General features: G+C 38.7%; 1 protein-coding gene across 4 annotated transcripts in view; it reads right to left on the reverse strand.

Annotated features, from left to right (window-relative positions):
* Positions 1 to 14,655, reverse strand: part of ANO4 (anoctamin 4) — a 168,735-nt gene extending 154,080 nt beyond the window's left edge. For all 4 annotated transcript variants that reach the window (XM_052669029.1, XM_052669028.1, XM_052669027.1 and 1 more), the window contains exon 1: positions 14,323 to 14,655. The gene's annotated coding sequence lies outside the window, so the exon portion shown is untranslated. The remainder of the gene's footprint in view (positions 1 to 14,322) is intronic.
* Positions 14,656 to 16,502: the final 1,847 nt, after the last annotated feature.

Genomic DNA, 16,502 nt, shown 5'->3' on the forward strand with positions numbered 1-16,502 from the left:
CTCTGATCAGTTTCCTGCAGATAATCAGTCAGACGATTACATTAAGCAATCATGTGCCATTTCCCTCCTCAATTTAGAAATTTACAGCTTTAAATGTATATATTTATAATCTGTTTCTAAAGTTTGGCTAAAACATCTTTCAAATCTCTTCCATGAGACAACTTGCATTTTACACACAAGAAAGAGAAGACATGAAAGGCTGTCCACGTTTCAGTGATTGATGTAGTATTATTGATGGACAACACGACACGAACAGCAGTAGGTGCCACTCATTCCTGTGTGGATCTGGTGGAGTCAGAGCAATGGCTGTAACATATCCTAACCAATAAAGCAACAGGCAAAGCCCAAGTGATTCACCCTGAAGGCAGACTCTTAAGTATTGCTAGTATCAGAAAGCAGGTCCCCCTGCTTTACATTTTCTCCACTGAGATCATTCCATTATGCCATTTTTATTTCTCTCTAGAAGAGATTTTTAAAAACCAGAAGGGCTAAATAAATAAGAAAAGTTACAGTGATTCAATACAGTTCAAAACAGTGAACTCACTGTAATGGGAAATCAACCTGAAGAAATCTACCAATGACGTATTTGGCTCGAATCACCTACTATGCAATAAAGTAGTTAAGGAAGCCCATGCTTAAAAATTCAGCATCTTCCTGGGTCTGAAGAAGTACTAGGCTTGGTTTGTTGCCATCCTATGCTGACAGTTTCATTATGCTCTATATAACTGCAGTATTACTGAAGAAGGTACCATAGGTACCATAACATACACCGGCTCTGATTAAGTACACTGTCTCTGGCTAATCAAACCCAAGTAACACATCTCAGTGTAACTCAGTAACCACTTCAATGCTGTGCTCCACATATCTGCACTTAGCCTGTGCAATGACTTTGCAGTTTCTCTTGTTTGGTTATTTGTTTTTGTTGTTTTGTTTTGCTTGCTTGGTTGGTTTGCTTTGTTTTATTTCAATAACAGGGTAAACTTTCCAGCTGGTTTGCACTGCAGCTATTTAGAATCAGATGAACCCTGCAGACACCATCAAAGCAGATTTAAACCATGTCAATTTCTTGCTGCATGTAGGAATACCTAAACAAGATTCCTGGCTGTACCATTACTGGTCATTGCTGATGGGCTTTCTTGATTGCTGCATCCATAACATTCTAGAGGGTTTTGCCTTATTTTCTCTAAAAATCCTACACATTTAGACACACCTAACGTGGAATTTCATTAAGCAGTTCAAAATCATTTTCAACACTACCTGTTTTATGCCTTGCCAACAATATCAATATTTTCTTGTCTTTTTCTTTGGGAAGTTGCATGCCATCATCATAGTCAAGTGAATTTTACTTCCAAATACGATCATCTCAAAATAGATTTTATGGTCAAAGTGAGAAGTTTGAAAAAGAACGATTTTTATAAAGGGAGATCTGTGAGATATTACAGAATTAAACCTCACCTAATCCAGATTCTCACCATGTTCGCTCTGATGATTTGTAAGAGCTGCCATCCCGAAACTTGCACTTACATTCTGTATTTTTTGCACAATCTTATTATGATTGTGCTGAGGTTATATCAGGGGAAATATGGCATTTTTAAAAACTGCATAATTGTCTTCCACATTTCTCCCTTCTGTAGCTTGCTCAGCATACTCACTGAATAAAAGGAAATATAATATGTAATTACTTTCCAAATACTTTGAGCTGTTTATGGAAAGAAGAAAATATTTTTTATTGATGCCTTTTAAGACTTCAATTCAGTGTGAGGTTTACCCTTGCATATTTATTTTCACAACCGACAGTATGAAAATGAGAAGTAAGAAATGCAATCCAAACTTTTCTGTGGATAATGTTGAAAAGCGGCCATGAAAAACACACTTATTTTTTCTCTGTATAAATTAATACCATGCAAATTGAATGCTGATTTTCACAGGACCAAATCAGCACTGAGAGTACCACAGAACAAAGTGTCCAGTTTGAATGCAACTTCTGCTCTCACTAACTTGTCTGCAAGTTGTCAAGAAATGTCACAACTCTCTCGCTGAGCATTTTTGGTACCAGTAGCTCTAGATGGATATCTTTCTCATCAGTTTCATGCCATGGTAGAACCAGTTCAATCGTTTGCAATATTCTGAACACTCCAGTCCCCTAAAAAGGCTCTTCAGAGACTCTACTGTTTCAAGCCAAACAATCCCTTGTTGCTCCCCAGTCTAACCACAAGAAGAAACACTCCCCACTTCAATCCCAAATTAGGCGTTTTCCCACATAAACCTCCTGGAAATAGCAACACAAACAATAATGGGAATCAGCTAGCTGGAGCTGAGGAGCTTCTTCTGCAAATTAATGTCTCATATTAAAAATTAATTGAAAAATTAATCTGTTTATTTATTTGGTGCTCTTTCTATCCAATGATCCTGAAAAAAAATGTTATTATTAAGGTAGAACATTTTTTTTCTTTTCTTAGATGTGCATTCCATAAGCTTCAAGCAAGGCACTGTTAATTTCTAGTAATTTAGTCATCAAACTCAATATAAGATTCAGAGCCCGTGAAATCTATGGGTCTTCTGTGATTATGGCATGAATATGAATGCCATTTATTTTACTCCAAAAATCTAATTATTTCTCTGTGCTGGCCAAAATATGTTTATGAAAGAGAACATTATAAAAAAAAATTAGAGCTTATGGCAGTGAACAATGATATTTCCAGATACTATATCCTATCCTCTTTCTTCTGCAATTTTTCTGTGTTAATGCTGTATCTGAAACATGCTTCCCCATCCCAATTCGTTGTTCTGCCTTCAGTTCCCCTTTAACAAAAAAACCAATAAATCCTCATTTCTTCCTAAAGGAGAAAGGTACGTGGTGGAACCAATTTTCTTTTCTATTTTTTTTTTTTTAACCCTGAAGAATAGAAAAGCCTAATTAAAACCAAAAGTACACAATTCTGTATTCCCTGGGCTGATGCACTTTTCCTGCAACCTGTATCTGCTCTTTGTAGGCCACTGTAGGCATCAGAAAGTAGAGTAAGACACTGTCAACACCAAGAGTAAGCAACGATTAACAGCTGTCAGCTCTCCCTTCCAGCATGGGCAAGAGAAATTGAAAACACTCTACCTGATTTTTTGAGTATCCTCTGTAAGATCCAACTCCAAGCTCAATACATCTGTGCCACTCACAAACTGTGAACTGTGCTGGAAAACTCTTGACCCTGCTCCTTCTCATCATTCACACTTCCTCTTGTTCCTGACATTCATTTCTACTTTATGGGTTGTTCCTCTTCAAACACTGGGAAGCAGAGTTGGCCAAAAATTTGCATAGAAACAAGGGGATGTTTTGCTTCTCACCTCTACAAAGAATTTCTGTCCATTGTTCAAAGCAGACAAAGAGGGATTTGATCCCTGTCCCCACTGGTAGGCTCATGTGCTGATATCTGTATTCTTTGGGACTTTCTCTGTAATAAATTTCAAAATTATGCAAAACAGGCTAAAAAAGTTGGGAGCTTAGAAATTTAGAGCAAAAATTAAGTGCTTACCAGTAGAATTCAAGAACACACAATTCCAGGTATCGAGCATCATGCACTTTAAAAAAATAAAAAAATGCCCTGTCTCAAGTGCTTATGGAGACAAAATTAGCAGAAACCAGAAAGTAAGATGTGCTCAATAATAAAAGAATTTGAACAAATTTTGCTTGCTTGCCTTTCTCACTCATTCCCCATGACAAATGTATGGACTATTTTCTAAAACTCCTGGAATAATACTTCATAAAAAGTGATACTTCATAAAAAGTGATACTCATGAAAGTAGAGGTCACTTTGAATTTTAGACTTATCACTATCCAGACAGCTATCACTAGCCACAGAGAATCCATTGACTGCAGCTGAACAGCAGCTTCTGCCTGAGCCAGGCAACACCCTGGTGCAAGAGCAAGATGAACAGAAAAAGCATGCATTTTTACTTATGGATTTCCTGAAAAAATGGAGCACTGGATTCTATTTCACACTTTCACCAAAGATTTTCAATTACATCAAATCCTGCTGATGTTCTTATGTGGGGAAGAAGTTCCTCACTGCCTCTTGCATCATTTCATTTATCAGAAGCACCTGCCGCTGAATTAGTTAATCCCACTTGAAGTCTGAGCTTGCTCAGCAAAATAGCAATACTAAATCCAGAAGGATTAACATTATACCAAAGTGTTCAGCATCTTGCAGTTAGCAGGGTGCAGTATTTATTGGCTTGGCAGACTTTTTATGAGATGAGTAACAAAAAAACTTCTCCTCTTTCTCAAAGCATAAAATTCAACACAGAACTGACCCTTTGCAAAGGTTGCAAGCCTGACTTTTTCTATATCAACTGTTAAGTTGTGCAGGGAGGAAATGGTCTTTGTGGGAAACCAAGGGTTCTGTATATCCTTCAGAGTAAATCAATAAGTCTCTAATTTCCTTGGCACAAAATTAGGTACTTAGTGCCCTAAAAATGCCCTGTAGAGGGGCTGAACGTCCTATTTTGCCCTCTGTGCTTCTATTTATGCAAATGGCTGCCTCCGCTTTCTGAGTGTATTGTTATCAGAAAATCATAATCATGATTACAGGTAAAAACATCTCCACAATACATTCCAGTTATAAGACATAAACAAGGATTGAAGGAACATCCTTAGCAGTATTTACTGGTCTCTGAAATTTTTCTGTCTTCAGCTTACGAGCCCATTAAGATCATGACAAATCCACCGCTTTAATTCAGAAAGAATCTAAAGTGAAAGCATGAGAAATTTAACTCATCATGAGGCCCAACGGGTAGAGATGAGGGTAGGCCCTTTCCTGGGATCATGTGTTAAACACAGCTCTTGTCCTTGCACTGGAACTGAAAGGAGCAGGTAACAAATCCCCACAAAGCCTCATGCGTTGCAGGATGCTGTGCTGTGACAGCTGTCTGCAAATGGTGCTCCAAACAGCATTTCAGATGCTTTTCTCACTCAAAATTTGTAGTCCCATGACTGTGACACATAGGCCAGACCTTTTGGTAAACTTCTGAAGCATGGCCATACCTCTGATAGTTTCAAGGGCATGCAAATGAAGTTGTAGCTCTTTTTCTCACAGCACTTAGAAGAATTACAATTATTACTTGCACTATTTATATTAGTATATTAGTATATTAGTCCTTTAGTAAAAATTATAATAATGTGTAAGGAAAACATTTTCACTGTTTAATTGGGTTTACGTTTAACACCAAAACTGTAAAGATAAAACTCGTGCTCGCTTAATAGCTAATCAAGAATTTCCTTTCTTTTAAAACTGGCAAAGTATCTTTTGGGTGAGATAGTCAGTTACAGCCCTTACTGCCAGCTTATTTGATTCTTAAGGAAAAGATACTCACTTGCTTAGGATTGCAGAAGTAAAAAGCATACTTTGGTATGCCAAATATATATATATATGTATATATTCTCCATATGTTAGAGCAGGATTTGATATTTGATGGAAGCTCAATATCCCATTAAGGCAGACTTTTATTAGCCATGTGAAACCTACAGATTTTTTTAAAACTTAAACTTGGTAATATTCTCATGCTGTGGTCAAGAACACCTTAACAAGTATAATGTTTTCTCACCTGCACTTAATCCCCTGTTACAGCCCTGCAGCAGTTGGAGTAAGAAAGCAAAGACCCTCTCTCCTGGGATCTCCTGGACAGCAGCCACACCATATAGCAACAAATAAAGAATTACCCTGATGGAGCGGAAAAAAGGCTTGTAGCTGTAGAAAATACTTTCTTCTTTTAAATTACCCATTACACATTATGAGGGAACTCTGTAGTAACTGACATGTTTTCCCCTTGTGACCCTTCTGCCTAGAGATTAAGCAGCATGGCTCCAGGCTGACTTCGCAGTGTGCTCACACCAAGGATGGAAAAAAACGAAGCTCTTAAGTATCTGTCCTACATATATTGCCAATATTTTTCTCAGGATCAGAGGATGAAATTCCTGGATTTCATATTTCCTTTTAAAATATTTAGTTGTTGACATATTAAAAAAACTACATCAAAAGAATGTTTAGATTGCAATATCAAGCCACCAGACTTAAAGAAATGCCAGGTTTAAGGCTGCATCAGTGATATATGCTCAACATTTTATGCTTATGCAATATGATACAACCACAAATAATTTTTATCTTCAGTGTGCACTTGGGAGACATTTCTGAGATAACCACCAATTCTATGTGGCCTCTCCTTCAGCAGAGGGGGAGCTGAATACAAAAACAGAAATTGAAGCTGCATGAAAAGAAATGTTAGTCTCTGGTTTAAAGAATCTGAACTTTTGTCTTTAGGTAGTTGATTGTATACCCATCTCTGCCTTCAATGCAGAAAAAGGGTAGATGTGGCACCAAGGGACATTTAGTGGGCATGGTGATGGGTTGATGGTTGGATTAGATGATCTTAGCGGACTTTTCCAATCTTAATTATTCTATGATTCTAAATAAATGGCTTCAATGGGTGTCCAGCTTTCAACACAACATTAATAAAAGCTATGATACTCACCATCTCTGGCCTCAAAATCTCAATTCACACCTTATTTTGATTATATGAAATGCTACAATACTATAAAGGCACTGAAAAAATCATGCTCTTGGGATTTCAAATTCAGTGCCCTAAGCTAATGGGCATTTCTCATTTTCATGCAAAATCTCACCTTGTCTATAAAGGAATAAGAACTGGCAACGACAACAAGAAGGGAAAATTATTTGCCATCTGGTGATCAGCAGAAGTTATGCTGATAAGACATAAAAATACATCTATCAAGATGGCTTTTTTTGGAGCACAGTTTGAATCATACATACTAACCATGAGACAAGGAAGACAAAATGGAACACGGAAAAACCTCAGTGAAAACCACTGCATGTGAACATCTGACTAAAGTCTACAGAATAATGTATAGATGCAGCCAATTCTGCCATTTATTAGTTCTTAAATCATGGATTTTACACTCTCCCGTGCCTTTTAGTATAATAAATTATGCCTAGATTACACAATGCAAGCACCCACAAATGCACTGCACTACTCACAAAGCCATATCTGAGGCATAAAATCTATTTGCAGGCTTCCAGATGTTTCAAAAAAATGCAGTTCAAAAGATATAAGTGGTAAAAAACGTGTCCCCAGAATATGTTTTTCCCCTGGAGTCTATAAAGAGAAGAGGACATATGTTTGACAACAGTGAAGCAGAAATATCACTTCAATTGCAAGTCAGTTAGCCCAGAGTGCACTGCAGTACTAGAGAGAGCTTCAGAGGACATCTAACCATCTAAATCTAATCATGATATGCCCTGGAAAGAAAAATAACTGAGAATGCTTAGACAGGCAAAGACAAGCATTAATGATATCGAAATTATTTCACAAATATCCCAAATACTTATTTATGTTTTGTAACAATATGATAATTCCCTTTTCCCCTCACACTGTTTCTGGAAGAATAAACTATCTGACATGAGCAGGGCACCGGCATAGGTTTTGAGAGGCCTGGGTTCTGCTAAGACACATATTTTTGTATGATCCTGAGCAAGACATGTAAATCTTTGACAATTATGAAGTTTCTATGCAGTAATTGTCACAGTGTGACGGAACAGCAGAAAGTGCATAGCAAATCCCAGATGCGGGAATCATCACAAACCGACCTTAAGAAAATGTTGAAAATCATTGAATCTGTGTCACATCGGTCTCACTGCTTCTCACTCTGCTCCCTCTTGGGACTGAAATGAAGCAGATATCCTGAACCCATCTTCCTTTCCTCACTACCTGTCTTTTCAAAATAACCCAGGAGCCAAAGTGTCCTTCAGCAAACAATGTCACATCAGGACAAGCAAGGGCCTGCTGTACACCCCCACTGCAACACCTATTGAATTTCAATTTTGTCCTTTTCCTTACGTTTAGGAAATGAGATTATCATACTGAAATTTCACATGGCACTTCTGGTCTGTTATGCCTCTGCATTGAAATGTGACCTTTAATCTCTGTCATTGCATTGTTTTCCAAACACTTACTGGAAAATCATTGTTGTTGCAAGGAACATCAATCTGTGCAACAATCACTGCTGAATTGCTGTAATTCAGAGGTGTGACTGGGTTCCCTTCCTTCTCCTGAAGTCTGGAGAGCTTTCAACTTTATTTTCCCCTTATCATCTAAAATAGAGAACTTCTATGGCAATAACCTCAAAAACCCTGGATGTTATCCAAGGCAGCATTGCCAATTTCAGTATGAAAATCTTGAAACAATTATGGCCAGTATCAATTGCCTAGTTCTTCATTATGTTTTTATGACCTCTAGATTTCATAATTATGGTATATGTTGCTTTCCTAGTGTATTCAGAAAAATAATATTCTTGCTAATGAGGTCATCATTTTATTTGGCTCTTAGGTTCCAATCCTGTTGTCCTGCTAAATCTGCCTGTAGCTGCCTCCCCTTGTCCAGTTTTCAACACGAGCTTCACAATCTCTCAAGACATACCAATAGTCTCATAAAGCCTTGGATTTCAGCTGGCATTTTATAAGAACGCATCCTCCAGGAACTCTCAGGCTCATTAACAAGAAGTCCAATATGACGTGTAAATACTGTGTCTAATTTTCACAAAAACAGTTTTGTCAAAGAAAATGATCTGAAATGGAAATAATTTCCTGGGAATCCAAAACAGATAACCACCAGCCTAGCTTTTCCTTACAGCAAATTGGCTCAGAGAAAGTTCAGTCTTGTTCCTCTTAAGTGATTTTGATAATTAACTTCTTCCTTAAAAGAAAAAAAAAAAAAAAGTGCACAATTTTTCTATACTTAAGGCCAAAAGTACCACATAGAATATAGAATTAACATCAGTACTTCAGGGGGCTACAAATAGGAGCAAATAAATGAAGTTTAAAAAAATCTATCCTGAAGCAGGCATCTATTTCAACCACCAGCAGTGGTGATATAAAACCTACAGGTGGCTTAAATTATACCGAAACTGCTATTCCTAGCTTCCTGTCGTCAAATAGCAATAGGTTCCTATGAGAGGCTTGGGACACAGATCTTTGATATGCTTCAAATTGCAATCCAGAATCTCTAACTTCTACTACTGTACCTATGGAGAAAGCATGAGGAGCCAATCTGCTAGGATCAGGGCATTTTAGACACACAGCCAGTATGACACGGTCCTAATCCTGGCTTGTGTTATACAAATATTGACTGTTCAAAAATGGTTATGTTTTTAGGGTGCCACATTGGCACCCAGGTGTGCTGGTGGCTCTAATCGCATGTTGATGGTATGCTGGTTCATATTTGACACTCAACAATAACTATGAAGAGCTAACACTAATACTGAAACAATGCCAGGGAGTGTATTAAGAATAACCCAGAGCTTATGTAAAAAATAGTAATAAAAATCATCCATTGGTAATATGGGCTTTCAGGTGAACAAGCTGTGTAAAATTCTTGGACAGCAAGCCTGTTGGCAAGCCTGATGGTTAAATCCCACATGAAGAGTCTGTAAATCTCTGAACTCAAACTCAGACTTCACCATCTGGTGGGGATCAGTCTTCTCTCATGTGTGGAGGCACATTTGGAAGTATGCTTGCCATAAATCCTCCTTAGGTGGTAGAGGGAAGGGAAAGTATTTTGAGTGTTGAGGCCTTGATTGTTGAGCCTTGCAGTGTTGTAAGGCTCTACATCCAACTCTTAAAAAATAATACTGTTCTCTCTACTATAAAGAAACATGAGTCTTTCCTTAAAAATTATCTCTCAGATTCATGCTCTCTTAGGCCAAAATCCATCCATACGCACAAAGCTGCGTGCCATTAGGTCTCCTATCTGGGGACTTAATTGCAGCCTCAATGATATTCATCCTGCTCAGAGACGTTGTTCTTAGAGATCAAACACTTGCATTAACATGCTTCAGTACTAAAACCCCTTCCACTGGGATGCTGAAGAGCTGTCCAATACCTTTTCACCTGATTATTATTTCATTTTATTCTGCAAACAGAACAGCATAAACGTCTTGATTTTAGACATCTCAGATGATCAGAACAAGTACCACTTGCATTTGGTTGACTTGAGTTTAGGTAATTTTATCTTCTTCATATCTTCCACCAAAAAAGACTACGAAGGTTTCTGAAGTAATTCTGAAGTAAATACTTTGTCTTTAAACTTTCCCATTAAATTTTATGTTCAGAAGTGCTAAAGAAACCTATAAAATAGAGCAGACCTTCAGGAATGGTTTAATTCTTTGATTTTTCCCCAATTAAGCAGGCCTAATTCTGCCCCACTGACTCTGAAATGAGACAGTTGTGATTTGTTCTATGCAAGAGAAAGCTCTTTAACTTACAAAATTGCTCAATTTATTGTCTAGTATTTCCTATGAAAAAAAAATTGTTCCTGTGCAAATATGCATAGCATGAACAGAAAGCTCACAGTTGCCTTGAAGAGTCAGTCAGATCTACGTAAGTGCTATGCTGTTGTAAAGATAGAAAGCATAAATGTCTGAGATCTGACAGGCATAGAGTGAAAGCACTTAGTAAGAGGGCAGTGCACCCAAAGAAGATGTGTTGGACATATTTGATAATGCCCAAAAGGTAAATCTTGCACACAAGTATGGAAAAAATCCACAAACACTTCCCAAAGTACCAAACTCCTTCTGACACGTTATGTAGCATAGCATCCAAGCACTGAGCTTCTGGACATCCACAAACTGCAAATATAGCAACTGGGCTGAAGACAGTTAACTTGTTAATGCCCCCAGACATATAGAGACAGATCTGTAATATTTGCAGTATTAGAGCTGCAAAGTCCTTGAAATCAATGTGTACAAAATCTGTAGACTTAAAGAGAGAGAATGTTCAGATAAATCAGTAGAAGTTAACTATATGAGTAAAAGAAAGCCTGGAAATTGCAGTCAATTCTTGATACATGTCAATACTTGTATTGCTATGGAAGAAGCAAACAAAACTAAATTAATACAGCATGTAATACATACATGTAGTGGATATTATAAAATGTAATTACATGAACTATCTAAGAGTATAATGTAGCACAGTACCTTTCAAAACATTTGCAAACAGTTTTCACAAGGTGCTTTGAAAATCCCTAACCACTGCACTGCCTGGTACTGATGACTTGAGCTCTGCATCGTGCACATCCCAGCATCACATGTATCACATGTCAGTCTGGGGCACAGAGAGAATATGGGATGCAGTTAATCCACCACCTGCATTCTTTAGCCGGTGACCATCAATAGCTGCATGTGTCTCGTCCAAAAGTATATGAGTACACAGGAAGTATAAAACTAACGAGACTAGTTTTAAGGGAAATTAGTGAGCATGTTGTAGAAAAGTATTCCATTGTGTCTGTAACATAAATGTATATGACAGTATTGTGGAGTATGAAGTTTTAAAGAATTAGGTTTTATGGACAAATCAAGTGAGGAATGCATTCTTATCACACACAGAGAAAAAAAAAATGCAGTGACTTCATCAGACCATTGGGTGATTTCAGCTGGCTGCTTTTTTTTTTTTTCTCCTCCCTGCAGTTGTTTTCTATGCAGTCCTCAGACATTCTGCAAAGGAATTAACATGACACCATGCTGTGAAACAAGGAAGTACTATGCATGCATCCCTGTATCTCAGCATTCATGGGATTCCTAAGAACTGAAAGGAACATCTGCCTACTTGAATTTCTTGTTATTTGGGGTTTCCCTCTTTTCTCTACCTCTCAAGGGTTTTACAGGAGCTTTATTTTTGAGTTCAAGGCTACAACAGGATGTGTTGGCAGAATTTAGGTGCAGTCATCTCAGTTGCAGTACACAGACGTCAGGTTCCAAATGTAAACATCCCATTGCAAGCTCACATGGTTTAAAATGGAAAAAATACTTAAAATTTATTATTTTTCTTCCTTCTCCTTTGCCTCACAAGACTATTTGAAAAGCACACTAAATTTTATATTTCAGCTTTTAAACTTTTATTGAAAAACTATGTGATTATGCTTTTAGGTTGAAAATCAGCTTTTACAAGATAGTCTTTCAGACGTGACATTTTTCAAGTGAGAACAGTCCTTTGGATTAAATGTTAGGGATAAGTGTAGATTTTAATATAGGGGAATGTCTGATATTATAATAAAAGCTTGAAAATAAAAATAATGTACTGTGCCACACTTAACTGATCTTTTGAATCATTTTGACTGCACATGTATTTTGCATATCCTCTTCTAAAGTTTACACTAATTTTCTAAGGAAGAAAAAAACACAGTAAGCATTTCAATGTGCAGATGTCTATACACAATTACTTCTTACTTTTAATACAGAGAAGTTTAAGCTTGGTCTCCTAAAAGCGATGCTGTGACCTACAGGCACTCAGGACCTTTCCCCACGTGTGCTAACAAGATCACTGCTGGTCTTATTTCACAACCAAAAGTTTCTTTACTGCTGCAGTTGTGTCAGAGCTTATTGAAATGGAAACAGAACAAATACAGACATCTTTGTTCCCCACTTAAGAAACGCCGACCTTACAGCCTTTTTATAATAGACACTGGGGAGGACTGCTTTAGGGATAAGTTTTGCTTGAACAACTCATTGAACTGCACAGATGCCAAGAGAGCAGGAAAGGCAGGTTTGCAGCATGCCTTCCTGGATTGGTGAAGAGTCTCTGCTGCACCAGTGGGTGCAGCATGATGCCATCATGAGCAGATGAGACAGCTGACTAGGACCACTGGCATCTGGGCATGTGCTGGCCCCTAACGTACCTTTCTTTTTTTTTTTTTTTTTTTCCCCCTGAAAGCAATGCAGCAGGTACCTCACTGCACCATGAAATCCCATACCTGCAGATCTGTGTGAGGACTTCTCCTCCCCTTGTACCTCTTGCAGGTGCTGAACACTGAATGTCCTGCTTTGATCCCTGAGTGTCCTTCCTTCTGCAGCGCGCACACACCAAGCCAACCACACATAAATACCCTTTCCTGTCCTTTCTGTACTTGAGCGCAAAACAACTGCAACATCTGAAAGTTTTTACTCATTTGGGAGAGGGAAGGAGGTACACAAACTGTGCTGATCTAAGCAGCTCAGGTGAAATAAGCCCCTCTGAATTACAGCATGAACCACCAGCAAAATTATTTCATTAAGCCATGGCATAAAACACATTAAACAATGAAAATAATTTCTGGATATCAGCATTTCTCTTTCTTGAAAAGGGCACTGCAGAGACAGAATTAAATCTTTATTCTTGTCCTACCTCATTAAAACAAAAGTGTAAGAACACATCACCCCATTGCCTCCCTTTGAAGGCATGTCACCTTAGAATGAGTTTGAGCCTGTGCTACATCTGACTTCAGAAGATCTTTAAAGATTTAGTGAAGTCCTTACTATTCCTGCAGTGTGTAACTGCTATGTGTACTCAACTCACATAATGGATTCACAATATAAAACATGTAACTTAATATTTTTGCAGTTCTCTCACACTAAAAGGCAAGTATTTGCATTTACTTTTATGTTTCACACAACAAAAGATTATGTCTAAGGTCACAGATGCCTGTGGACAAAATAATGACCTTTCTTACTTGCAACATCAGTGCTGTTAACATAGATTAGGACACGGATTAAGTAAGAAAAGATTTAATTTAGTTGCACTTCTTTTCGACTGTGGAGTTGTAAAAGAGTAAGAATTTGCAACTGTATAGATCAGAGAGGGATGAGGGCTATTGGGTTGCTTGTGCTGTAACTTCTCGTCCCAGCCAGTCAGCACTTTAAAGATGCAGAAGGTCCAACTTAAATCTATGTCATCAGGTGTTTCTATGTATAAAATGCTGGAAGAGCGGGTCCTTCCTATGCCAATAACACACACACGCATAAACCACATGTACTCCGCACTCTTGCACACAGGGGTGTCAGAGTTCTCTGGATGACTAGCCAAAGCAGGGGGCTATCCATGCCATTCTGCCAGAGCAATGCAGATCTACAGAAATGAGTCATCTTCATCAAATCTCTCCTTCAGTTCCCCAGAACCTTAAGCCATTGCTGCCACGGGTGATTGCAAGCAACGTTCAAGCCTCCTGTTTCAAGGACAAAGAGGCAACACTCAGATTGCAATCACTACTTCAGAGCTCTGAGTCCGAGAGGGGAAAAGAGCAAAAATCAAGAGAAAACATATTTCAGTTAGCTCACAACTGCTATGAAGTAGATGAAAATGGTAACTAGTACTGAGTGAAGGTCATGAGGATTATCTAAGAACATAGGGGGAAAAACAGACAGGGAAAGGAGAAAGGGGAGAGGGAGGGAGGGAGAGAGCATGAGCACTGCAGCAAAGAAGCTATGCTCAGCCAATACATGCTGGCACTTACCATAAAAATAGAAAGATCCAAAGAGAATCAGATTAAAGATCCTTTTTATCTCTCTTCAATAGAAAGATTTCCACCTGAAGCTCTGAACACAGCTGTCCAGGGAAAAGCAAGGCAGTTTGATGCTACACAGAAAACACTAACACAGCAGTGGCAAGTCCTTGCTCAGCCTTCCAAAACCTGCTAGCAGTTTGTGCTGAAAAATCTACGGTAAGAAGTCTGGAAACGACTCCTACATAACACTGCAGCTAAAGCAGGCTGCTGTTTTCCTCCAGTCACTCAGGCTGCACTGTTTTCATGTTCATCTTCCCACCATTACTTACATCCTAGAGGTGGGCTTGGGGGTGGGGAAAGAGATTTCTCCTCCAAGTGGAAAGGAGCGCAGAGACAGCATCAGCATTTTTAATCAGTGGCTGAGAGTACCCAATCAGAGGAACTGAGTTATGCCAGCGTGACAGTTGTCCAAAGCACGGCAGCCTGGCGCGGTCCCTGCTCACACAAGAACACTTTAGGTAATCTGCTGCTTAACCCCTGCAAGCTTTTTCGTGCCCACACGCAAACAAACTGTCGTCATGCACTGCGTCCTCTCCTCCAAGGAAAAGAGCTTCGAAAACTATGAGCTTTTTCCTGGGATGCTACTCTGATGTGCTGTTTTCTGTATGGTGCAGTAGTACAAAAGCAAGAAAAGTTTGGAGGTTTGAATCCCAGCATCATTTTACTTTGCAGTTTATTAGTCAGTAGCTTCTGTGTGTGAAACACACACGAAACTCCTCCTTCTCTTTTGGGAAGAGAAAGAAGTCTGCGAGAGATTTTACAGCACAGATCCACTGCTGTGGAATGTCTTACTAAAGGCAGCAGTGTTTTTAATGTGAAATCATGAAACTTTGACTGCAGTAGATCCCCCAAAATATATAATCAACATCTCCTCCAGCATCCCCTCAAAAGACAACTTACGTTAAATGTTTGTGATGTTATCTTGCTATCGTACATTTTAACAATAAAAATAAACAGATAGACTACAACCTAATTTGCAATAAGGATACCCACAGTCTGGAAACAAACCATTCTGTGGCATTTAACCTAAACAGGACAATGATGCAGTCAACATTAAAGCTGCCAAACTCTGCAAGTTCCAGAGAATGCTTCTGCTTCCAAAAAAGAAATGCCTAGATTTAACTGTGGAGGAGAAATTCTTCTGATCCTACTGCACGATGCAATCCACAGTGGCACAGGCAAAAATACAGCATGCAATTTGCATTTAATTAAAGCAGACACTCTGCTAGTAGACATGCAGTGTTACATGCTCATCTTCTAAAAGCATTTTTAGAATCGTCAGTCCCAGATTTCTGCCATGCTGTAAAATAAACATAAATATCACCAAGCTCGTATTCACATTTTAGAAGATGGACCAGGTATTTTGAAAATTAGTCCCATTAGTCCAAGACTCAATTCTTTCTAAGGTGCCCTGTTGCCACAAGATTTGATTTTCAAGGCCCAAGATGGCATTTTGGGCAGCAGCATGATGCATGATATATGTTTCCAGATCTCCAGTGGTTGCTTCTACCATTGTTAGTACATGGCGTTTGTTGTGGTGGGTTTGTGGGAGTGTGATATAATCAGTCTGTGAGATCTCCCCATATCTATACTTCTGCCGTCATCCTCCATACCGAAGAGGCTTTATCTGCTTGTCTTAATTGCAGCATATGTTTCAGATTCCTGGACAATCTATGTAATAACATCCACAGCCAAATCTATCCCTTGATCCCAAGTCCATCTATAAATTACTCCCTTCCTAGGGGATGTCATGAGTCATGCCTAGAGGTCTCATGAGTCCACCAAACTAGAAATAGTTCACTCTTATGCTGACAATCCAGATCTACCTGAGCCACTTCAATCCTCACAGCCTGATCCACCGGCTGATTGTTTTGATCTTCTTCAGTGGGATGACTCTTAGGTATGTGGAAATCTACTTGATTTGCTTGTATAATCATGTTCTCTACCACTAGAGAGAACAGCAGCAATACTGAGCAGTAATACCTTTCAATAATGCAGTGGCAAACGATGACAGTGCACTCTTTACAAATTTCCACCACCTAGATTCCAGGCACCTGACATCATCAGAATCTTGGGATAACTGATCATCATCCAGGTCATTATTATACATCATGTCCAGCACCGATAGT

This window comes from Tympanuchus pallidicinctus, unplaced genomic scaffold, assembly GCF_026119805.1.
Source record: "Tympanuchus pallidicinctus isolate F22 unplaced genomic scaffold, pur_lepc_1.0 scaffold8, whole genome shotgun sequence".
Classification (NCBI taxonomy): domain Eukaryota; kingdom Metazoa; phylum Chordata; class Aves; order Galliformes; family Phasianidae; genus Tympanuchus; species Tympanuchus pallidicinctus.